Raw genomic sequence first — 25,960 nt, forward strand, 5'->3', positions numbered from 1 at the left:
ATGCACTCTGCAAATCTGGTCTTCTGGAAGAATGCAAAGCAGAATGACACAAGACATTGTGTTTTCAGTTTTGCACAAGCTCATCAGGGTACACAGGTAATTTCTTGAAGATGTGCTCTGGTCATTTGAGATCAAACTTGCAGGCCACACTCATTGTTTGGGGCAACATGTGGAGTATTATGTGGAGGCGACTGCCTACCAACCTGCCTAATGGTTTAGAAATGTTTGTGAGTGTGAGAGTCTGTACTGTAAAATGCAGTCAATTTACCACTTATTTGTGGTGAAAAACTTACAGTGCACATCACCCTGAACACAACATAGTGAGGGCAGCATTATGCTGTGGGGTGACTTTCTTCAGCAGGGACAGGGAAGCTGATCAGAGCTCATGTGAAAATGGGTGTAGTTTAACTCCAGGGATCACTGGAAGAAAATCTGCTACAAGCTGCAAAAGTGGTAGTTTACCGCCCAGCAGGATTGAAAAAGTCAAAATCTAAACCAAATGTAAAATTTGACGCCTTCACAAATGCTCTTTATCTAATCTTACTTTAGATATTTTGCATAGAAAAGAGAGCAAAATTGTCAGGTTCTAGACATGCAAAGCTATAGCTGCAGTCAAAGATGATTCTGCAAAGTCTCAAGGGCGCTGAATACAAATGCAGTCAAGCATGTCTGGGTTTTTATTTGAAAAAAAAAAACTTCAGTTCACAGTTATGCACTGCTTTGCCTTTGTCTGTCACATTCAATTCCAGCAAAATATATTAAATTTGTGGCGATAACATGAACATTTGTGGAAAAGTTCAAAGACTATGAATAGTCCTTGGAAGACGGTGTAGATTGTAATATCCTGCCTCTAAATGTTGCTCAGTGCTCAGAGCAGAAACGGCAACGACATCAGCAAGACAAGTGCTATCTGAATCAGTAGTCTGTCAACAAGCCAAACTAGGTAGTCATCTCGATGGCTGCTACGAGATGACTACATACTCACAACCCTGCACAATTACATCAACTGTGACCACTCATGTACATAACATCCTCAAAAGCATGCAGGCTGTCTGAAAGGCTATCAGTCACCAATCTGCCAAACGTCTCAGCAGCAACACCTTGGACTGGAAAACAGCGCGGATGCGTCATCGTCCGAGCCGGCGAAGAGGACCTCTAAAAGGTTTGTGTAAGAGCGAAGAGGAAAAAAGGCGGGGTGACATTTTAAAAGCCTCGTCTGACACTCAGGGAAATTGGCCTACCTTCTTCCACGCAATTGGACCAGTGCATCAAATTGCATTAGTGATGCACATGTTTTTCACCAGAAAACAAAGTCAGAATGTTGCTGCCGTACGCAGCAGAGTCAGAGGGTGTTCCTCCAGCAAAAACTGGTTACATGCTACAGTCTGATTTTTTTTTTTACTTTAAAAAAAAAAAAAAATTTACCTCCAGAAACCGAAACTTTTAACCTCAAGAGGCTCGTGTCGATTCTCAAGAGCTCCAAGAGTTTGCTCAAAACATTTTATTCCAAGGAAAAATGCTTCTTTTTGAATAAAATAACAATAACGACAATGATATACGCTCCGACATCACAGCAAAGGGGGAAATAATTGCACTAGTTTTTGGTCATACATGAATATTCAAAACTCCTCCCATTAAAAATCTGCTGTGAGAAAATAATTAGGAGTTTATTAGCATTTGTTTATTTGTTCATGCATGAAAACGCCTAATGAGAATATAACTACAAGCTCTTGACTCTGGGGAGGTAAATCCTGAGTGCTGAGATTGCCTCTTGTATTTAGAAAGCTCCTTCAGAAAATGCTGCGTTACTGGAGGAAATGGAAATGAAAAACAAAAACAAAAAAATCATGTGAACAGCTAAATTAGCAGAACCCGTCTCATGTGGCATCCCGTCTCCTGAACCAACCTCGACTGGCAGAATTTGGCCTCCGTACATTGAAACGTAAAGAAGAGGAAAATACCAACTCAGGGTAATTATAACACACACAGTGACTTGACATTTGGGGCACAGAGTAGAGAGGCGAGATAGTTGGCCTTATCAGGAGCCATAATGAAAGGTCAATGGCCTCCTCAGTGTTTACTTCCAATCATGTGTTTGGAAAAAGCTTCTTTAGTCTCTATTGAGATAGAGACGGTCTGGGTCAGAGATAACAGCATCGCTAGCTGCTGCTGAGCTAGCATGGATACGTAGTTAGCCAAAGACCTGAGACGGCGGAGCTGTAGGTTGAAAATTTTGATTTAATGTAGCTGTTTAGCAAAAAAACTAAAATTAAACAGGAAGCTTGGAAGCAAATAAACAATCAAGAATGCTATTCCTCGACTTCATCTCTAAATTCAATCTGCTTTTGTGGAACCATCACTTCTTCTTCTTCTTCTTCTTGTGTCTTTTGGGTTCCGTCTCAGTCAGAGGAAAAGAAAAAGGCTGCGCTCATAAATAGGTCAGAGAGCTTTTCCACCCCCCAATGGTTTCAGGCCCAGCTTGGCAAATTGAACATAATTAAGGCCCAAGGCAAAGGTTGCACTTTCCTTGAATCAGCATGAGGAGAAGTGCAGAAGGTATCCTGCTGCAGGAGGAAACGCACTGCAATGCATGTTGAGTACAGCATGCCGCTTGTATGCAGAGGATCTGAGGAGAATGAGGATGAAGGCTGGAGGATAGCTGCCATTACAAAGCTGAGAATACATTAAAAACCTGTCATCTATTTGATACAACCGTGTAGCTTAGCATTTTTCTGACATTTGGCTTTATAGTGCGTCAGAAAAGATAAACCCTGAGCTGACTGATAAATGCACTGCCTTCCAAACAAAAGATTAAACCTTGATGATTTTAATAGCCAGATACTCCAATGGACTGTTAAAAAAATTAAAGGAACACTTTGAAAAAAGATCAGATCTGGAAAACTAAAAAAAAAAGTACTACATATTAGCACCAAGGACTGGGAAGTTTAAGGAGCAAAAGGCTTCCACATAAAAATATGAACCTGCAGAGGCTGAGCTTAAAAACACCAAATTAAAAATAAAACTGCCAGGTATTATAAGCTATCCTTTTTCAGTTAACATAAAATCCTTTAGTCACAACTCAAAACGTGCTTGTGCTCATCCGTGACGACATCAAAGGAGGCTCACAGATGATGTCTTGGTGGACATCTGGACCAGAACAACACTAAGGTTCTGGACGGCCTGAGGTAGAGCATGGTTTTATAGGTTGGACCAAAATATTACATCCTACATGCAAAGGCAAATTCAAATACTCCACTTTTTCTATTTACCTCTGTTGTATATTGTTGCATCTTTGGAGTATCTATATATGGGCGACGCTCATTGGTGTTCAAGTGTTTGATTAAAATGTTCACATATCCAGTGTAAATAAAGTGTGTGGACTTCCTTTTTTTTAATATTCGAAAATGATGAAAATTGTGTCTTTTCCTCTTGACAATTAGGCACTACTTTTGTGTTGGCCTGACATTAAATCCCATTAAAATGCAGGTTTGTGCAAGATAAAATATGGAAAATGTCAAGAGGTGTTAATACTTTTTTTTTTTTAGAAAGCTAGTCCAGCTCACTCCATGTCTCTCTAGGGGATAAAGACATTAATTGCATCTTATCTTCAGATGAACCTGGTAGATGTTCTTTAAATTACTAAGACTAGATAATTAGGAAAACAGGTAGAGCTAGAACTGATACTCTAAACAGCTCTAAACAAAGTCTCGCCAATAAATCAGCCTGGCTCGTCATCCACCCAAAGACACGCCCCTGATGGCTGCATCTTCATACATGAGTTTTATGTCATCTTTTACTGTGGCTGTGGTCTGCTTATGGGCTCCTAAAGTTTGATAAAAATAGCCTATAAAACCAAACCTGACACAACAGATGGCTTGTAACTCAATGCCACGCGGCAAATAATCTGTGGAAACCACTCGGGAAAAGGGCACACATCACCGACACAGGCAATCTTTGATGAACCAACTTTTATAAAAAATTCAGTGAGCAGAAAATAAAAATGACCAGTAGCACATTTTGTTTTGTTTTCCTGCCATTGTTTCAATGAAAAGACAATCATTCAAGGCGTAAGACATCACAGCTTTGATAAGAAGGTTAAATCTGCAAAATTATACCATGGTCATTTCAGATGTTGCTTTGTCACAGCAATGAGAATCTGGAAGCTTAGACAGTCTCTCTTTAACTACTCTTTAATTATTTAGCAATTTTCCATTTAGTTTTTGTTTTTAAGATATGCCCAATAATGTCAGCATACATTTAAACATTGTTTATACTCTTCCTAGCTAATTCCACATTTTGTCATGTGCTTGTTTTCATTTTATTCACAATATGAGGTGCCTCTTCACATTAGTGAGCTAGGTGCTGCTGTAAACAACTTTCATTGCATGTACTGCATACATCTTGCACAGACAGCAGCAGCCCTAACCACTATACTACAACTACTTTCAGAACTGTTGTTCTGTCATTGTGAGTCCATTTAGCTTCTCCTTATTCTTCACAGTGGCATTCTGAATAATGACCCCGAGAGCTGAGCTTGGAAACCAACCATCATTAGTGTCTCAGCATCCACTGCGAGTCAGTGACAACAGTTTCACCTCCGTCGTTGGTGGTGGGGAGCGTCAATGCCTAGCCAAGCAGAACTACACGCGGACAGAACTAAAAAAAATTGTCTGTTATCCTACACGATGGCGCACTTCCTGATAAAGTGTAAATGCTAGTGTTGTAGGTCATATTTTACCCTTCGTGAAAAAATACCCGCCCAGGTCTTAAATGGATGAGCGGCAGCATCACACCAGGCTCACCCAACACATCCATCCTCCACCACAGACCCCCGGCTTGGCCGTAAGCCATATGGCCGCAGATTTACCACGGCGACACGGCCAGGAGGCTCTAACTCAAACCCTCATCATAATGTCAAGGAATGCCAGGCGACGTGAGGAGGAGCAGGGAGGAGCGTGGCGATGCAGAGGCATTGTTCTGTCAGCCCAGCAGGCTCAGCGGGCCTAAACAGCCCCTCGTAAAACTAATGCCGGAAAATCACAACCTTGGGGGTTTGATTCTCTACGGGGTTTTTATTAATATGCTGCCTTTTTTTTTTTTTTTTTTTAATGTGTCACGTGTGCTCAGATTAACACACAAACGCATCAGGGAAAACATTCAGTGCACATTCTGGTAAGTATTACATGCCTCTCTGAGCACTAAGACATGCCCTCAGAGAAAAAAAAAAAAAAAGACATGCCCTCATACATATACAGTAAATCCTCAGCAACAAGAGAGACAAAAAAAAAAAAAGGCTGTGGAAATATTCAGCGGCTCACGTTTTTAAAGAGAGAAAAACCAGGCCGATCCCTTCTCCCATGCTTTGGTCGGTATATCTCAATGTGCTGTGCAGGCATTTTCGCCATCTCAGGTCTCAACATATGGCGTCTCCTCCCCCCCAACCCTCTCCATCATACTGTATCCCCTCCCCCCCACACCCAGCCTCGCCATCACCGTGCCCCTTGGGGGAAGATGGAGAAACCGCAGAGAAATTAATTGAAATCTAAACCGCAGCGCAGGATTAACTAAGTAGGCGAATTCCAGTTGTCACATAATCAGGGCTAGTGTACTATTTGACTTTCATCAAACGGGGGCTTTCTGAAACAGCGACTGGGGATAATGACAGGGAAAAACGAGCCAGCTGCTGCGTCCCTCCACCTCTCTCTCCCATCCCCCTCCTCCTCCTCAGCATCTCTCTATCCATCCTTCCATCCTCACATATAAATCTGGGATGCTTCCAATGAGCTGTTGGTGTACACAGAGGTAGCAGCAGGGGTAAAAAGGAAAAAAAAAAAAAAAGGCAAATTGCTGCTGAAGAGAGCGATAACTGATGTCAACCAACAGATTTGTCTTTAACATCACCTCTAAAGGAAGCGTTTTATCACCTCTAAAGTGGCTTTACCTGTGGGGAATTTGCAGTTTCTTCCATGTACATCCAAACGCCGTCATTTTGCAATCTATAATGTAACTGTTGCATTTGCTGCACAAGCATTTGAGCGATTCGCTTTCATTTTTCCAACGACCATAAAGGCGTCGAGTTACAGCGTTTCCCTCGAAGACAGAGGAGGATGAAATGTTGAAGCAAAGTGGGTCAACCAGCGCGCCGCTCTGATGAAGCATGACTTGCTGCGGAAAAAAAAGAGAAAGAAAGCATGCCAGAAGATTTTTTTTTACTCCGCTTTGAGATGATGTAGATAGGGCCACTCAAAGCGTCATTCAACAAAGGTGCTTGATCTATTTCGAATGTCGAAAATGTCCTTAGTTGAATTTGTCTGGATTATATGTGACGTTGCTGCAAAAACAGTGCAGGAAAACGTAAATGCTGCTTCTCTGAATGAAGGTGAAGATGATTTAAATTTGGCTGGTAAAATCAGCACTCTGTGATGCCTGAATTTAGAGACCTAAAAAGTGAGTCTGTGACATTTTTATTCTGCACAATTCAACTGGGAAATAAATAAATCAATCCTTGTGCCAAAATTTTATTAAAACATCTTCCAGAAAAATTTCTGCTTTCTTTGGATGAAGTCCATCAGGATCCCAAATTTTGACCTCAAGCTAAATTTTCAATTGTGTGCTCATGTATTTTTGAATATATTAGGAACTTGTGTGTGTGTGTTTGGAGATAAACAACATTGCAGCAGCGCGTGCTGACAGATACCCTGTTGATAATATAGCTTGGGCTCCTGCCTAGTGAGGTCGACCTCAGCCTGCGTCAGTCACCACCTGACACACCAAAACACCACGCTGCATCGTCGCCTCAACTCCACTTCTGCAACGTCTCGTTCTGTTTCACATTTAGAAATGTGATGCTAAATCACGTGCATGCTAATGCTGGATGCGTTTGAAGGAGACAAAATATAAAAAATAGGGGAGATGAATTGTTTTTTTTAGGGATTTTGAAGTTTGCTAAAGCTCCACTGGTTTGCGTTTCTGAGAGAAGAGAGCAACGAAAGCTAAAAATAAACGTTAACAGACGCCCACACACACACTGACACAGACACAGTTAGCACAAATTCAGACACCTAAAAAGAGCTGTGTGGCGAAAGCGTGCGGAGAGGAATACCTGGACAGATGGCGGGCAGTCATCCCGTTGGACCTGCCATCAGATCTCCGCCTGAGAGGAAGAGCAGAACAGAAACAGCCTCATCTGCTCTCCACACACAAACACACACAACATGTCTTTCTATCTTCATCGGGACATTACATCGACTTCCACTCATTTCTATAGCCTAACCGTTACCCCAAGTCTAACCACTATCAGCAAATGCCTAACCATAACCTAACCCTTAACAACAAAACAGATCTTCTTCGAATGTGGCATTGGTTACCATAAAGACAAGTCGGTTCACAACACAGTATTTGTTGGAAATATGGGCCTTACAAGGTGAGAAATGCTAAAACATACACACACACTCACAATGGTTACACATTAGCATGGATTATGCTTCAAATGCTGGGAAAGCTGAGCAAAAAACCTTAAAATAAATATATCTGCTGCTGAAGTAGCATAATCTCTCTGAACAACCTTTAATATACATATGTTTATTTATAAGGGTAAAAAATCTCATTAAAAAAATATTGTAAAAAAAAACCCATAGCTCAGTTTTCAGTCGGATTTAGGTCTGGAAATTTGACATGCAAGAATTTTGTTTTTTGTCTGTTGACATATTTTTGTGCTTATTTGGTCATATTTTGTTATTATTCTGCAGGAAATTTGGTGATTTGAAAGGAGCCATCAGAGTTTTATTCAAAATCTGGTGAATGACATTCATAGTGATTTAGTTTGATGATTAGGTCTTATAGCTGGTGGAAATCTAATATTTCAGTATCTTAGTAAAAACATTCATTGCATACTAAAAAATAAAAGTATTTTTAACAGAAGTTATGTTTCATGACCCTGATGTGGCATTTATAGGACGATTGTTGACTCAAAGTCAAAGCAGATTAACGGAACGTGAGTAGGAGGGAAATGTGTGCAGAAAGAATTAGTTTTTCATTATTGTGCATCATATTTTTACTGTACAAGCAATAAAATTGAGGTTTTAATTCACTGTAAAACATAATCATTAACAATAACCAGGAAATAGACACTTGAAATATATCACTGTTTCCAGTAAAGCCACATGAGTTTCACTTGTTTAGTTCAAGTACCAACGTGGCAAAGCTTGCTTATGCCTCAGGCTGGTCTGGATATCAATAGTGAAAATCAGTGACGTCGTAAAAAAAAAGGCAGAAATCTTCAGAGCTAGTATGGGCAGTATTTATTTTTTTATTTCCTACGTGTTAAAATTAAATGTTTAATTTCTCTCATTTCGAAATCACGCTACAACGTATACAAGGTAAATTTTTACACATCTTTACTGGTAGCACAAATTAAACATGGTTTGTGTATATATTGTTATAACAAACAAAAGACTCAGAGATTTTTTAATTAGGATGCTTTTTTTTTTCAGTCGAGTTTTTTTTTTTCAGACAGCAAGCTGTGTGTGTGTGTGTGTGTGTGTGTGTGTGTGTGTGTGTGCGTGCGTGTGTGTGCGTGTGTGTGTGTGTGTGTATGCCTGGTAAAAACCTGTCTGTGACTTCGCTTCTGTCCATTACGGAGAAGAGCGATAGACAGAGAGGCTAACAGACCACTGAAACCCACCACTCCAGCCTAAATCACATTTCAAAGGATAGAGGAGTCTATTATAGGAAATTAGAACGGCCTTGGATCTCAACAAGCCTATCCTTCAATTTTATTGAGTCTTCTCAGTAGCCCTCGGTGGATTGTGCGCACTTGTCAATAGCAATTCGTCTGCATTTGTTGTGTTGACAAACAGTGCCAAGCATGTATGAGCAGCTCGTAAAAAAAAAAAAAAAAAGCGTGCATGTGCATGAACGCGTGCAGACACGATCAGGTTAGATTTGTCTCCTTGATGGGAATTTTCTGGATTCCGGCAAGAAATTCCCTGCAGTCACTGGAGTAAATACATTTCAGACCTTTAGTGAACTGTTGCAGAAGATATGAGTCTCTGCCATTGAACTGAATGCAGGAGACTGCATGTGCATTTTAAGCCTGTGGTTGCCAAGAAGGCAATAACATTGTACATTTAGATCCAATGGTGGTTTATGATCTAAGGAATGTGGCCCACTGCCCAGGGAGTCATTCTTTCTTTCTGTGGGCGGTGCAAGAACTTCAAAAAAGATGTGGACTGGAATTATAACTCTTGCTTCTGTGCTACCAGTTCTCCATGTTGTGCCAAACAAAAGCACCTTGACTGAATGATGCCCAAGTTGGTATTCAAAATGACCAACTCGATTGAAAACTAAAGGCCTATTTCACCGTCAAAAGCTACATGGGCAGTTAAAACTTAAAATTGGATTGTTCTACACTGAACAGAGATTTTAAAAATACAGTTTGAAAACTACAGCTCCACCAGAAAGTATTCACACTCTGTCACTTTTTGTTTTGCTACGTTACAGAATTATTCTAGAGTGAGCAAATTTTCCGTCAATTCTTGTTTGCATCATTTAATATAATAATCATAACAATTAAGTAGACATGAATCTGGGGGAAAGGGATTTGTAATTGATTGAATATCAAAAACATAAGGATTTTTCATTTGTTTTATTTAAAGAGACGTCTCCGATAAGAAAATAATCCGGGTGTTACCGTTTTCTTTTTAATTCTTGACCAAGAAGACCTGGTCTTCTAGGAATCTGGTTCCAGAATCAGAACCAGGTATGGAGAAGCAGCATTCGGTTTTTATGCTCCACTAATCTGGAACAAACTTCCAGAACACTACAAAGATGCTGAAACACAAAGCTCCTACTTTAGATGTTTCTGAAGCTTCAAATATATTCCAATTGATTAAACAACTGTATTTATGGTGTACATATTTTTTTTACAATTGAGAGTAGATATCTGTGCAGAAACCAATAATTGAAGCCAAAAAAAAATTATCTGCAAAACTCAAATACTGGATTAAGTCGAAGAACAAATCTGGGAAGGGAGACAAAATTATTTCTGCACCACTTAACGTCATGCACAGCACAGTGATCTCCATTATTTGGAAAAGGATAAAGTCTTTCAACTTTCTGCCTGACCCTGAATAATCAGGGATGAAGGACCTTGGACAAAGATGTAACCAAGAACCCAACAGTCACTAAGTGGACGTCCAGTCTTTTTTTTGGAAGAAGAAGCAGTTCATCAATCAGCCCTTTGGTGCAGTGAGTGGACAGCTCTCTCAAATTTTGCCAAAATTTACTTTACACATTGTGAAACCAGGAGAAACTAAATTAAATTAAACTGGCCTAAACTTCATGGCTGGACAAAAACAGTCATCAGCTGGCTACTGTGAAGCATGGTGGTCGCAGCATCATGCTGTGGAGTGACTTTCTGTCGAAGAAAGTGGTACACTGCACTGCAGAGGGTGAGGTTCATCTTCTAGCACATCAATGACTCAAAGCAGATCATTAGTGGACCTCCATAAATTAAAACAGGTGGTAAAACCGCAATTTATTGACTTGTGCACATGATTCTTAAGTGAAAGTAGATTCTTAAAAACCATAGTATTTATGCAGGGGCTCATCCAGGACATCTTTCATGCTACTCAGAACATCTATATAGCAAAATTTGACTTGCTAGCACCAAGAACTTCCCCCATGATTCTTCCTCCTTCATGTTTCTGTCCCTGCCCCCACATCCACAGCCTCACAGAGCGTCGCCCTGCTCAGATTCTCTGTGTGCCTTGTGTCAGATCAATAATGCAACCATAAATTTCATTTAAATAAACATTAGTGGCCTACTTAATTAATGAAACCTCATCTGCAATTTGTCAGTGTCAGAAGTGGTAACCCCTTTGATGTTGGTATGAATATTCCTTTTCAGAAAATGTAGCGCTTGCACGATTAGCTCCTATTGTGCCGTTAGCCTCTTCCTGCCTTTTCGCAGCTCTGCCTGGATCCGCGCGCGGCTTATCAAGGGTACACAGCATCGGCAGATTAAAATCATTTACTGAGCTGAGAGGACAATGGGAGGATGTAAAATGAGTGTGGGGAAACATGATGAAAAATAGTGGGGCTGAATATCTAATGAATCTAATCTACATACAAGCAATCTGACCAAATGCCGGAGCAATTCCAGGGCCCATACATCAAATAGTACACGACATTAACGTTGAATCAGTTTCAGAGAGGTTCACACCCATGAGCCATAATACTTGATAACCGACAGGGTTATGAGAGATAAATAAAAATGAGAAATATAAAACAAACCATCATAATGTGAGATGAGTCTCTGACCCGTCCTTGTCGGTGCGCGAGAAGCAGCTGCTCATGACCCACTTTCACTCGGATACATAATTCAGCGGTGAGCGACACGACTTCCAAGCCACCATAAAAATATTCATCAAAACGAGCGAGCAAATCTTCTTTAGCAGACTCGCTAACAATCCAGCATCAGCTGGGGGAACAAGTCATAAAAAGCCTCCCCGACCTAAATAAGTCAAGTTTATCAACTCGCTGCATGATTTATGGAGTTTAAAACATTCAAACAGGACTCATTAATGATTAAATTAAAAATCAGACTGACAGCAGTTCAGCACGCTCGGAAAAGAGGTGCAATAACGCCCGAGAAAGATCACCTGACAGTCAAAATATGTTGGTATGAAAGAATAAAGATCAAAACGGCAACAGAAAACAGCACAGACAGGAAAGATCTGCTGAAATTGTGCAGCTTTATCCAATATTTACAAAGGTTGAAAACACAACAGTGAAAGGAATAAGAAATGTACGCTCTGCAAGGCACTGCAGAATGCTGCAATTTATAAAATAAAACAAGAGAACAAAGCAAACAAAAAAAAAATATATTCCACATGTGAACCTTCTTCACATAAAGTGGTGCTTAATTGTGAAGTGGAATGAAAATGATGCACGGCTATAAAAATGTTTTGCATATTAAAATCTGGCAATCATGGCATTGCATTTATATTCACCCCCTTTCACTCTGACACCATTAAATATTTTAAAGGGCAGCCAATCGCCTTCCGAACTCACAGAAATGGTAGGCAGGATTATAACACCAAAGACAGAAATTAACGATGCGTGTAAAAAGGTTACCAGTCTTCCATGGAGTGGACACCCCAAGAAAATCCCCACAAGATCAGACTCTGAAATGCTGAGAGAAACTAATAAAACATAAGTTACACCTCAGACACTAAAGGTTTTTTTTTTTTCCATTAAAGCAAAATAACAAGACAAAACACTCTCTTTGAAAGGGAGCAAAGTAAGTCTCTGTTCTCTAAACTAAAATAAAACATCCCCTCAGTTAATGAACCACAACTGGCCAGATCACAATGTGGGGTGAAATTCATACAAATACTCCAAAACAACTTTCAAGGTTGGTGGAAGAGGGGTGATGATATGTGCTTAATGGGATGCTCGTCTTTATAAGACGTTGCTGAAGATTCACTAATATTTGTCAAAATGTTGTCGTTTCTTTTTAAAGATGCATTTTGGTGGAAAGCGTAAAAATAAACGATTGCAATGGTTTTGCATTTCCCCCCTATCAACCATGCAATGACTGTACAGCCTCAGGTTGGTCTTGTAGATGAAGGTCTTAAAAAATCTATTTAAAAAAAAAAAATGTGGACTTGTAGAAAAATACAACTAACAAGAGCAAATCATTCAACAACCCTAAATACTACTGACTGACATTATTCAGGCTGTTTGTGACTTAAATCCATCAAACTTGAGCCTTTAACTGTGCTGGTCAGACATGCAGAAAAGTTACAGAGATGAGGAGTTGAACCCCAGACACTACACGTGCAAGACTGCTTCATTCATATATTATAGTAAAAATAAAAAATAAAGAGTCAAGCTGATTAAAGTTCAAGGTGTGAAGGAGACTGGATAAAAAAGGAGGAAATCACTCCCCATCCCTCTTTGGGACACCTGAAATAGGCCAGAGGCTGGTTTCCTCCTATCAGAGGAGTCCTGGGATGCCTGAGAGACTGCAGGGAAAAGAGGACAGGGAGGAGGTGTTGGGGTGGGGGATTCAGCTGGGCCTTAAGTGTGCTATCATAGGCACCTCTTGTGCCTGCCTGCTTTATTTGCAGTAGTCAGGTTAATGAGTCCACCAGCCCACTTGATGTTGAGAGGCCCACCACAAAGAGCTGCCTCATTAGAGCTAGCCTGGCATGCTGCTCTGAGACAAAGAGACATTCACACCACTGAATGCCTTTATGCTGCTCAATGCTGCCAGCCTGCAAGGGCCAACGCCATGGCATGGCCCCCTTCAGCCCCCCCCATCCTGCACGCGTTCTGGCACCTGGCCAGCCACACCACGACCCTGAGGCTGAACAGACTGCAAGGGGTGCAGGCTGCTGCACTCGTCTGAGGAGCAGTCGGAAAGTAAGCAGAGATCACATGCAGGAAAACGTTCGACTGAATCTGCTTTGCCTCCGTTTTTACCCTTTCCTTTATATCCAAGTCTTACCTCAACCCTTTTTAGTTCCCCAGCCATCCGTCAAATTACAACAACAAAAAAAAGAAGAAGCTCCTGAAATTGGTATTCTAAACATATTCTCAACTCATCTTGAAATCACAATCGCTGCCCTCACTGTATCTAATTAGTGTGACATAATGACTGAAGTGCAGTTAGAGCGTCGTGACAGGGGCGCAGTTTCTGTCTGTGATACAAGGCGCTTTATCAGCCCAGGTGCAGGTATGACCTACTTAATGAGAGCTGTAACAAGGTAATTCAAATGTCACAGCTACGTGTAATTTCATGGTTTGCAGCTGGGGGTGGCAAACTCCGTTTCAGCAAGACAATGAGCGTAACAACCAACATAAAGTAATGAAACATGTGTACGTTGAGCTGAAAGATAAGCGCAAGCTTTTAAATAAAATCACCCTGAAATGGGAGCGAAACAGCAGACGTCATAAAGATCCTATATGTGTTTCAGGTGTCTAATATAACTGGCCAAACAACAGAGCGCCTTGCTGAAGAATTTACATCCTATGAATTTTTTTCCCATTTTGTCCTGTCACAACCCCAAACTTCAATGTATGTTTGCTTGAGTGATAGACCAACATAAAAGTGTGAAATTGTGAGGTGGATGGCAATTGACACAGTCTGAAATATTATTCACAGGTTTGCATTTTCATTCAAACCTCAGTATTTTAGTACCTATAAATAAAATCCATTGTAACCTCTTGCCTTCAAAGTAAATATATTGAAGTCTTTGGACCTATCTGAGGTTAGTTAGATAGTATAAGTGAACAAAGAGCATTATGAAAACCGAGATACACGGCAGACAGGTTGCTGAGAAAGATAAAGCAGAATTATGTTATGAAACAATAGTTCAAGCTATAAAAATCTCACCGAACTATGTTCAACCAATGACACGAAGAAGAAAAACATATGGCAAAGTTAAAAATCGACCAAGAAATGCCAGTCCACTAAAGCTGATGGGTTGGACAAGGAGAGCATTAATCAGAAAAGCAACAAAGACCAAGTAACTGAAGAAGTAGAGACCTACAGCTCAGGCGGGAGAATTGACGTAACATCCGCCTCCATGAGGAAGTAGATCAAACCTCCGGCAAACAGTGATGGAGGTAGTGGAACTCAATGCATTACCCAATACATTTTTTTTACCTCATTAGCCAACACTGAGGCAAATAACAGGCAAGAAAATTCTCAAACGAGTCCTACGTTAGGTCTGTAAGATTATATGCAGCAAACAACAGACAAATCTACGTTAAAGCTAAAGTCTTTCGCAGCCAGAGGAAAAATGGGGCACAAAGTTTCACTGAATGTGAGTGTCGGATGTACAAAGTGAGTGAGTAATGACTTAAATGATACAGGCTTGTGAAAATCTGCCTTAAGGAAAATACTTAGAAATACACATTAGCATTAAAAGGTGCTAAAATGCAAGTATCGCAGTTACAATAGCACATGTTTTCAAGCTCAAATAGAGGAACCACTGGAATTTACCCACATAAATTCAAGCATAACTACCTAAACGTATTAACAAACTTGACTATAAAGGTTGTTATGACAAAAAAAGGATGTTTGCTACCAGTTACCTTCATACAGAAGAACATGCGACAGTTGCCGTCGATCACAGTTTCATTCAACTGGACATGAGGTCAGCTGCAGGCCTTGATCCGTTTCTTGCATTATTCCGACTCCATTAGTTTTGAAAATCTAATAAATTGTATTCCGTCCTCTGTAACAACTGTCGGGATTACATATTCCCTACTGGCAACATTTGAACATAATTTTTTGTTATTTTCCTCAAATCTCTATGACAGCAGCGTGACAAACCTCGACATGGACGGAAGTGAAGCTCCTCTGTGCACTTCGTGACAAATAGCGACCTCTGATTGGTCAGTTGCTGACAAACCCGCTAGAATGATTGACAGGTGAGGTCGTCAGTTATGTTGAGAGGATAACTATCAGAGGTGCCTCTATAAATCTGATCTTTATTAAAGTATGGCAAGGAGAAAGTAAAAGGAAACAAGTTGCTTGTTGTGCAACAATATGTTTGGTTTAGCAACAAATTTTAAATCCATGACAAAGGCAGATAAAAGGATTTCTGATTCTGATATTAACAAAACTGGTGATTTAAATCAAAATCACCAAGTTGGAGTTACACCTTATTATCATGAAACAGAAGCCAAATAAATTTCAGTGTCAGTTATTGCGTGTGATGCCTGCTAAGCAGGTACAAAGCATGTACTGTATTAAACATGATCTCACATACAATTACAATAAAATCCAGTTGTGGGTTTGTGACAAAATGTGAAACACATTCAGTAGTAGTGGCTTATCTAGTTTAATTTATTCTACATGGCAGTTTTGTAGCTCCGAGTAGTTGTCCCTTCAAAGAACATTACTCGGCATGGACCATCATGTGCATCAATCATCTTGCTCTACAAAATGTATTCAAATCTCACATAAAAAAAAAACAAGATGATTTTTTTTTTTTTAGGCTTCCACAATCCCTGCTTTCAACTAAGAGATGACGCAAAGTTTTATAAAGTAACGTGCAAATTCCACCTATGCTTCACAGCTGTTGTAAAGGAGCACATTAGGCAATATTTAAAAAAAGAAAAAAAACAAATCTCTCCCGGCTTCAGGTCAGGAGTCAAATATTTTCTGCATAGGCAATACGCTGTCTCCACCACACTATTTATAGCAGCAGGCTGAAACAGCTGAGCTGACTGCAGTGATGTCACTGGCGCTGATGGAATGCTTTGTTCCTCAGCGCGTGCGCATGCCACCTGCGTGTGCGCGAGCTGCAGCGAAGGACCAGGATGCAGGAGCCAAAATGGCTGAATATACATACACACACTGCCATATATATATATATATATATATGGTAGTGTGTGTGTTCGTGTTTATGAAAGCATCCCTATCACTGAAAGCCAGATTTCTAATAAGCGCCGTAACCTTCTGAAAGCATTCAGGCCTCAGTCGAGGGTGTCCGTGTTAATGCCACGGAGGGAGTCAGTGTTTGTGGACGCCATTTGAAACTCGGAGCAAAATAACATCACGCTGCAGCTGAGAGCGGGAAAACATCTCATGCACAGTCTAAAGCGCTTAATGGTTCCGAGCTTCCCCCCCTCTCAGCATTCAGCCGTGGCGTTCAAGAAGCACCATACCCACGTATATATTTTTAGTAAGCCTTTGGGCTTCTTTCAGTGTCCCTAAAAGAGCATGGTTGCCCGGCAACCGTTATTGTTGCCATGGAGATTCATGTGTTGGCAGCTGCTGCAATCAGCATCAACTCGAGGCTGCACGTTCCCATTCCGATAGTCAGGCAGGCGATGAGGAAGGCTGCGAGGACACACAGCCAGAGAGAGAGAGAGAGAGAGAGAGAGAGAGAGAGGTTAGTAATCAGTGTGAAACATACATTCATCCGTTATCCCGCTGCATTAATACAATTACATCAAGAAGAAATTTATGGCAGTGCTTTGGTGAGATGATCACACTGCAGACGGAGGAATAAAACTCCACCTCGGAGCCTAACTGATCTAGTTTCACTGAACGCAATGGGACGATGCTGGTTTGCTTCCGACACAAAAAAAACAAAAAAAAAACAAAAAAAAAACAATAAAATGCTACATTTCAAACTGCTGCTGAAATGTGATGTCGATTCAACTTGTTAGCAAGGATAAGTGATATTTTACCCCCCTTCCAACCTCTATAGGAGTATGCATCTGTGTCCGAAGGAAGAATTGTAAACCCTGTGGAGAGTAAAAACGCATTGAATTCATAATAGCTGTTATTTCTTCTTCGGGCATTCCCCCCTTTCGTCTTCCTTTTCAGCTCTACCGTCGTTTCACTGTTGACATCACAGACCAATGTGGGGATAAAGAGGCAGAGAAAAACAATAACAGACCCATTGACCCCCATTTCACAAACCTTGGGGGTATGAGAGAGGGGGGAAGAAAATGTCCACTTACAATGCTGGAACAGACCTACTGATTGGGCGTCAGTGGGTTCTCTATTGGAGGGAACAGGGAAAGTGCAGCTCCAGGTCCTGACTCCGGTCCAGTCCTGAGCGCACACGCTCCTACACAGATCTACATCTGTTCTCTGAGACCTATAAAATTGTGTCAGAGAGACAGCTGGAGATGTTGGGAATTAGAATTTTGTTTAATCAACTAATAAATAATTTTATTTGGAATTACAGCATGCAGTGGTATGTTTGAATTCGTTTATTCCTCTTAACTGTGCTTATAGCCAATAGAAATTCCAAATTTGGTTTCTCAAACTATGTTAATAGTGCATAAAAAGAAGTTGTTTATAAAGAAATGTCAACCTATTAAAAAGTAAGTTATTTTGCATAAACGACTTTAGCAGAGCGCCTGAGACGCTGATATCTCTCGTCTTCTTCTTAACAGTACTCTATAGCGTTCTGTGAGGTTTAGGTGAGGCCAGTTTACTAGATTTTTAGGAACAGTGATGCCATGCCTATGGCTATGACAGGTATTACATCCTACTGATGAATAAAATCAGCACCTCTATAACGTTTTTTTAGCTTGAGGACAACACAGAGTCACACAGGACAAACAATCATGCACTCAGTTACACCTAAGGGCAACTTAGAGAGACCTAAGAGTCATTGTCTTGGACTGCAGGGGGAAGCCGGAGTGCCCAGAGAGAACCCACGTATGCACATGGAGAACATGGAAACTGCAAACTCCGTTCAGAACACCCTCAGGCCGGGATTCAAACCCAGGACCTTCAAGGCAGATCTGCTCCACTGTGCAGCCGTACTTTGAAAATCAAATTGAAGTTGAGTCTCATCTGAAAAGAGTGCATTGAAGTAATATTTCTTCTTATCGATTCAGGTTCAGGAATCAAAGAGTTGTAGATCGCATCTTAACTTTGTTTTACAATCCTCTCAAGCTCATGGTTTACCTTGTTACTTGTGCATCGGGCTAGGTGATAAAACAATAATGATATCTTTGTCACGTGATCAGTAACGATTGATTTGATTTGATCAATTTCAATAAATTCTGATCCAAAACTGCACAGCATTCTGGAGGTTTATAGGCAGAGGAAAAGACTTTAGCCACTCAACCTCGGCCAAGATAGGAGAGCTTCGTGCAATCAACTAACTCATTCACTCTTTGGTTACCTAGCAACGGCTTAAGTAACATGGGCAGGAGCAGTTTCCTGTTGCCACCAACAACCTCAGGCGTACTTCACTCCTCAGAGGTCAAAGCGGACATCTGCACAAAGGACAACTTCTACAACCACGCACGCATACGCATTGAGCACTGGCACAGGAAACTGCAAGATGTTCGCATCAAACTGTTTGGTGTGCGACACCGCGCTGACAATGTTGAGAGTCAGCTCAACCAGTCGCTCAATCACGATGCATACTGTGATTGAAGCTCTCTGTGCAGAACTGATAGGTGTGCAGTGGCCGCCCTGATATAGAAGAAACGGGGCTAGGTTTCTGTTAAAATTCTGGGAATCACAGCTGCCAGTATTTTACCGTAAATCAGAGACTTTTTTTTACAGTGTTCTTTAAACATATGGTGGTGGACAAGAGGACATTATGGATGAACACCCAGCTTTTTTAGCAGACTCTTTGTGGTGTCAGTGACAGATTGTTAGACGACTGTTCTCCGTGACTGTGTGGGCAACAATCCACCTATAAAACTAAATTTCTGAGTCAACACTTACTTTCTTTATTGGTCTCATGCAATATGCAAATTGTAAGCTGTATTTTGGATTTTAAAGATAATTACTAAAATGAACAGAAATAAATAATTTGTATGCTTATTTGTATATATGAAATATGGGTTTGTCTTTTTGAAGTAAATTGCTGAAATGAATTACATCTATCCGTGTTATCGTAATTTATTGAGAGGCATCTACGTGTAGATGGGATGCTGCTCTGAGCACTCTTTAAAATAACTGTGACCAGGAAGGATGAAGCAGGAGCACTCCAATAAAAGCCATTAGAAGTGAATGATTTCCAGGGAGACGAGCACCTGTGTCCAAAATGAATCAGCTTGTTTAATTCGATTTCATTTTATGGGCACACAGGTCAGATAAAAACATGTTTGTTGCATATATTGCTGTAAACACCGCTCTATCTGAAACAAATCAAGACAAGGCAGCTCATTTTGGATTAACATTAAAGTCTGCGTTCACAATGACCCTTCCACCAGTGACTTCACTAAAACGAGATCATAGTTAATGGCTCGATAAATTTTCCTTCCTTTACGGCTATAATTGTCTCGCACGCAGCAGAAACGTATCTTTAGGAGTTGGACGTGAGGATCTCCTGGCATACGCATGAGAATAGAGGCTCACCTCGCTTTCTGTGGATGCTGCTGGTTGACATTTAACATCACAGAGAGAGGGGAGGTGGAGAGCCCGGTGCCCTACATGCACATTTGACCCCCTGCTAATGTCAGAGGGGGAAGGTCCCAAACACACTCATCCGTACTTCGCTCACACAAAGCACTACCAGAGTACAAAGTATCTATCTCTGAAATTGCAGAGGCTTTACTAACTTCATAATGTTTATTTAGAGAAAGGTATAATTTAATCCGAGACAGCTACAGTGCAGGTAACTGATGGCAAAGGTTTACGCTGTGCTTTATCAGCAGAGTCTTTTGCCTCTGTTTCCCAACCAAAATGTTTCGCTTTTTATAAAAAAAAAAAGAAAAAAAATATCTATAATTATCTTTAAGTGTATGAGGCTTTAAAGGGCCAGTTATTTCCTATCTGGGGAATTGTACAAACGTCTTCATCATATACTTGTGTTGTTTTTTTTTGGAGGATGTTACAAACACAGCCAGCAGGCCTGCAACCCAGTGCAGCTGACCTGATTCTGCTTGCACGCAACCATGAAATAACAACTGCTCTTTGGAGTCTGGTGCTAGCTCGGGGAACGTACCGTCCCTGCTTGGGTGGAGCATGTGGGCAAACCTCACCATCAGGATTTTGTAAGAAGTAGAGAAAGAGAGAGAGAAAAAAATGAGAGAAGAAATCACGCAACAAGGTCACATTCTGAAATACAAAAGCAGGCATTTGCTGGGCAGTCCTTTAAATGTGGTGTCTGTTTGTTTACATGTGTTTATCTTCCTATCCAAAAATCTATTTGCTTCATGTGTATATATATATATATATATATATATAGCTCTATTTTAAAGTCAGAGCGATATAATGCTGTAGGAGCAAGCATGTAGGATGTCTGTTGCTGGGTGGGGGAGGCCTGTGCTGTACGACCCAAAACATAAGGAGGGAGTGAAAAAAGCTCATCTCTTCCCGGCAGCTTATAGAGCTGCAGAGCGCACATCAACCATTGTCTGCCTGCACACTGTTTTTTTTTTTTTTATGTGCATCCTTCTGCTACAGGCTGCATTATTATTTGTTTCCTCGCAAAGAGTCCCAAGCAGATCAACATCGACGCTTAATTATGTATTTAAATGCGCACAAGCAAAAAATAAATTATTTCTTGTCGTCAAATTTGATCTTAAATAGAAATATATGTAGAAAAATAGAGTATTTTCTGGCTAATGTGGTCAAGCTGAATAACAAAAGGCCTTTAGAAAAGAAAAAAAAATTATAGTCCTGGTCGGAGATGCTTCTGCGCATTTAAACACACCGGAGAGAAAAAAAGCGCATATTCAGCACTGCCTCCGTGACGTTTATTGCCTGCGCTGTTATTGTCTTTAGAAAATATATATATATAAATAAAGTGTCCTCTTTTCTGTCCTTTGTTGTGGAGGTTAAACTGTCTCTTTGGGACAGAAATCTTGCTCCGGGAAAAAAGTGCATCGAGTATCCAGCAGAAGCGCAAATCAAATCCAAAACCGGTATGTTTCCAGAAGTGGCTCCAACTTTTCCAAACTTCTCTGCCCAAATGATGGAATGTGCTACTGCAGCCGGTGGTCATTTCTTCCTCCTTCCCTCCCTTTTTACGCCCCTCTTCTCGCCCATAGCTTTTTTTTTCTTCTCCAGCAAAGAGGGCTCAGTCTCTGGCTCTTGATTAATAAATGTTTATGTGTTTTGAAGTGCAACACAAAAGCGGGGTTGGCCTGTGACCCCTGGTAGCCCCGACCTTACGCGGGGTTCATTGTGAGGCGCTGGGAACGGAGACCCTGGGGCCACTGGCCCCCTCACCCTCTCCCACCACGCGCACACACACACACACACGCACACACACACACTCTCACACACACACACGCACACTCTTGTAGCCATTCATGTGCGCACCGCTGCTTGTTCCCCGCAGCTTCCATTGTTTCAGTGGGAACAATGGCAGCACCTCCCGACCTCCTATCCCTCCATCTCTCTCTCTCTGCAAGAGAAAACGCAGCTTTTCAAACTTCCCTCTATGTGCAGCCTGACGCAAGCCCGGGCAGAGTTTCCCTCGTACCCTTCAAAATAAAGAAGAAGAAGAAGAAGAAAAAAAATGTTGACAAAACGTTAACACTCTTAGTGGTGTGATCGCTCATGTTGCATCACACGCAAAGGTTGCATCACTGCATAGTGGATTCTTTCAAAGTCCATCAGTGAAGCAGAGTGAAACTGGGGGACAGAGGGCTGGATGCTGACGCAAAACCTGCAGGTTCATTTTAAATGCACAATTTGAACAAGGTAGAAGTAGCTCCATGTTGGTGGGGATCCCTTGTGCTTTACCTTGGCTGCAGGGCTGGTGAGGTTACTCAGATGACATCATGTATGGTCCATGAGCTCGACTGGATCTTTGGCTGGTGGTCAATCACTGTAGGAAGTAAAGAGGGGAAATATAAATACTGCAGTAAATTTCCTCAGTCCTGAATGCACACGCCAGAATGCAAGAATGCGTTTAGAGTTGTTGACTTGCCTCATTCACTCTTTCTAGACGAACAGAAAGAGTTCGTCCAGAAAGCATTGTAATGTGTCGTTGATTTTACAGTAATCCGTTATACCAAGTATGTATGTAGCAACAGTGGAGAGGAAAAACTCCCATTCAACAGGGAGAAACCTCCAGCAGAACCTGGGACTATGAGTGGCCATCTGCCACAGCGGACTGGGGGTTTTGAGAAGAACTGATGTAGGAGTAATTTCTATGTTAATGAAAAGTAAAAAAAAAAAAAAAAGTTAATAGCAGGAGAGGGACGCATTTAATTGTTGGCAGCATTATCTCAGCTCATGCCCTCCTCCAGGAAGGCACCACAGCCAAAACAGAACACCAGACCAGCTGTAGCTTCTATGGAGAGAAAAATACTGAGAGAAAGCATAAAATTAACAGCTGCAATAACAGCAAATAATGCAAATTGGAAAGTAGTGGCAGAAGAAATGGGGGTGGGGGGAAGTGGTTAGTTTGTCCTCCAGCGGCCTAAGCCTAAAGCAGCATAACTACATAGACAGCTCGGGATAACTTAACCCCTGAGAATGGAGCATGAGAGAGGACGTGAGAGTGCACCCTACCTCCCTCTATTCACCCCCTTGACTGGGAAAACATCCGCCTTAACAATATGCGTCGTAAAAAAAAAGTCAAATAAAATAATTTTCAGTTGAACATCTCAGAGAGCACAGATCAGTCTGTCATCTAAAAGTGCAGATTATGGCACAGAAACACATAACTTGACATGGTCATTCAAATAAACTGAAACTATACTTAAGGTGAGCGTTGATTAGAGAAACTGCCAAGAGGCCTGTGGTATCGCTGGAGAAGCTGCAGGGACAGAGCACTCAGGTGAAAGAATCTGTATCACAAAAGTCCAATTTTCTGATTGCTACAATCCATGTAGGAGACAAAGCAACTTGTGGCCAACATGCAAAATGGCATAAACACACATGTGACAAAAATGAATCTTGTTGTTGTTGGTGAAAAGAAAGACAGAGCAAAATCCATACAAAGTATTGAGGCGGGAAGGTGGAAAACAAATGCATTCCACACTTTTGAGATTACTTGAACAAAGTTTTTACAGCCATGTTTCTTTGTTTCTTCCACTTTAGAATTAGTCGTCTTACAATCCCAGTAAAATACACTGAAGTTAACAATTTGGCAAGGCACTGTATGTGGACCCAATAAAGATTTTGCTCAGCCCAGATGGTTATTGAATCCAGCAGGGCTGGTACCATGCTAAATACAGAACCCAATACCAGGTAGGGACCCAATGAAGGTCTAATATCTCATATTAGAATTTAGAAAATCAGTACATGGGTTGTCAAGAGTTGTCCTGCACCAGTTCTATCTAGGCATTTCAGATGAGATGATTGTCAATGTGTAAATTTGTGTAGACGTGCAAATTGTGAATTGTATGATGCAAAAACACATTAAAAATCTGGATTGAAATTATGATTCAAAACATGCAAATATCCCATGAAAATCACTAAATACGGGACTTCTGGAGCATTGTGACAATACATTAAATTCCTCAAGGCTAAAACGCAAAAACTGAAAATCAGTGCAGCATGCGTGAAGATTCTTATCTAAAGCAAGCTAGTAATCACATAAAAACCCCCAAATGTTTTTTTTTAGAGCAATTAAGTACTAAAACACATCAAATATTTCAGGGGAAGCTGAAAATCTGTGCTGCATGCATGGATATTTTAAAGCGAAAAAAGGAAAAAATAATCCCAAAAAAGGACCAAATACAGGACTTACAGAGCACGCATTTCAGTGTATAAACGCGTGAGCGGTACGCGCTTGCGTGTGGGAAGCAAGAGAGAGAGAGAAAGATTTAACTCATTGTAATGCACACAACGACCTGCCCTCTTTTGAAAAAAAAAAAAAAAAAAGCGAGGAGCGAGAAAGCGCAGCCATGCTTTGCAGGGGCTACAGCGTCGCTCTCATTGGTAGTACGAGCCTCCTCTCCAAACGGAGTGTGTGCTTTGCTCGCCCGCTCGCCGCTGCACCGACACAAACCGGGAATTTTAAGGCTCCGCGATGAAACGGTGAAGTAATCACAACGACGCCCGAAAACCAAGCGGGACGCGGATACATATGAGCTCATTGTGCTGGGATCCACCATATGGCGCGGACCGCTTCATGGTGAGTATCTCACTGGGTTGCGTTAATCGATTATTTATGAGTCAAAATCTGCGTGTTTTTTGGGGGGGGGGCTTTAAATGTCCCTTTATTTATCTGCGAACTGAAAGAAGAAGCTGATATCTGGAGATGTTTCGAGACGTAACGGTGCTGTGTCCTCTCCGCTGCACGTTGCACTTGCCATTGTTATTGCGGGCTCTCGGGAATGAAGCAGTTTATGTGCAATATAAAAAAATAAATCAAAATCAAATAAATCGCTAAAACATGTGCAAACCGGCGCAGGCTGCAACCTGCACATCGTTTCATGTCGACAATTGCATAATCTATATGAAGGGCTAAAAGAGGACGGTGTGTTTCCGAGCTGCAGCGCGGCGCTTCAGGACAATAGGGTCGTTTTTTTTTTTCCTTTTTCTTTTTCCTTCCTTTACCCTCTTCTCTTACTTTCCCCATTTGGTGGTCAGAGACCCAAAAATCCAGAGCAGGGATAACCGATATGATTCGCCCTGGATGGGGTCGTCTCTCAGAGTGACAACCGGTGATTTCCTTTGTTTCTGTATCCATCTCCTCTCCGTAACAGCGAGTGTATTCAACGCAATTAACATATGTGCTATGCCTGCGCCTCTTTATTCCCAGTTCTGTCAAATTTGTTTTTGCCCTTCAGTTGGAATAGAAGAAGCTTTTTCCCGGCTTAGATGCGTTCAGGGTCTTAAGCACGTACAGTCAGTACTGACTTCAACGGAATTTGCTTGGTGTTTAACGCGAATTGTGCGAATTTCAGCGTATGACGTTAGACACGAACATGTCTTTATACTATTCACTAAATGTGACAGGTAATAAAGCCTTTGCATTGCTTTTATTTCCTCGTTCTACGTCCTTCTGATGACAGATGGGGGAAAACAGTGTTAAGGTTTTACTAAATGTCACTGATTGCACAGCTCTTCACATCAAAGCCAAAATGCAGCATTCGCTCCCCTCCAGCATCCCTCCCTCCCTCCATCACTGTATGCGAGGGAGTGCACGGACGTGTGCGTGTGCGCATGCTCAAAACGATCCCGTATTAGTGTGAGCGTTGCTTCACAAGTGTTCCCATTTTTTTTTTTCCTCCAATAGTGCAATGTTGCATAACTGTTCGCAGCCCAGCGTCAGATTTGGGACTTCGCAGCACACACTGAGGTTGAGTTGTCCGAGTCGCCGTAGAGCCGGTAGCACGCATCCCGTCCTGCATATTCTCACACGAACTGGGATAGTCGGAGAAAAATGTCCCTTCTGGTTTCAAGGACGCAGGTTAGGCGATGAAGAGGGGACTCTGGGTAATATAGAGAAACATCTGTTTGGCTAGTGACGTCACCAACTGCCACCCCCACCCCCCACCCCCCCCTCCTCTCTCCGTCCGTCATCCCAATCCTCTTCTGCTGAAG

At 41.4% G+C, this 25,960-nt stretch overlaps 2 long non-coding RNA genes across 6 annotated transcripts in view; one reads left to right on the forward strand and one right to left on the reverse strand.

Moving 5' to 3' along the window:
- LOC145549315 (uncharacterized) overlaps nt 1-24,249 on the reverse strand; it is a 55,864-nt gene extending 31,615 nt beyond the window's left edge. The window contains exons 1-4 of one of the 5 annotated variants that reach the window (XR_014085226.1): nt 22,389-23,182; nt 22,202-22,286; nt 7,103-21,939; nt 5,942-6,165 (exon numbers count right to left, since the gene is read on the reverse strand). This is a non-coding gene — a long non-coding RNA (uncharacterized LOC145549315). Of the gene's footprint in view, nt 1-5,941; nt 6,166-7,102; nt 22,287-22,388; nt 23,183-24,158 lie in introns of those variants that run through there. The other 4 variants (XR_014085225.1, XR_014085227.1, XR_014085223.1 and 1 more) reach the window with 4 other exon arrangements.
- A 182-nt stretch (nt 24,250-24,431) lies between these two features.
- LOC103456611 (uncharacterized) overlaps nt 24,432-25,960 on the forward strand; it is a 2,555-nt gene continuing 1,026 nt past the window's right edge. The window contains exon 1 of the long non-coding RNA XR_532283.3: nt 24,432-24,545. This is a non-coding gene — a long non-coding RNA (uncharacterized LOC103456611). The remainder of the gene's footprint in view (nt 24,546-25,960) is intronic.

Source organism: Poecilia reticulata, chromosome 20, assembly GCF_904066995.2.
Source record: "Poecilia reticulata chromosome 20, P_reticulata-male-v2, whole genome shotgun sequence".
NCBI lineage: Eukaryota > Metazoa > Chordata > Actinopteri > Cyprinodontiformes > Poeciliidae > Poecilia > Poecilia reticulata.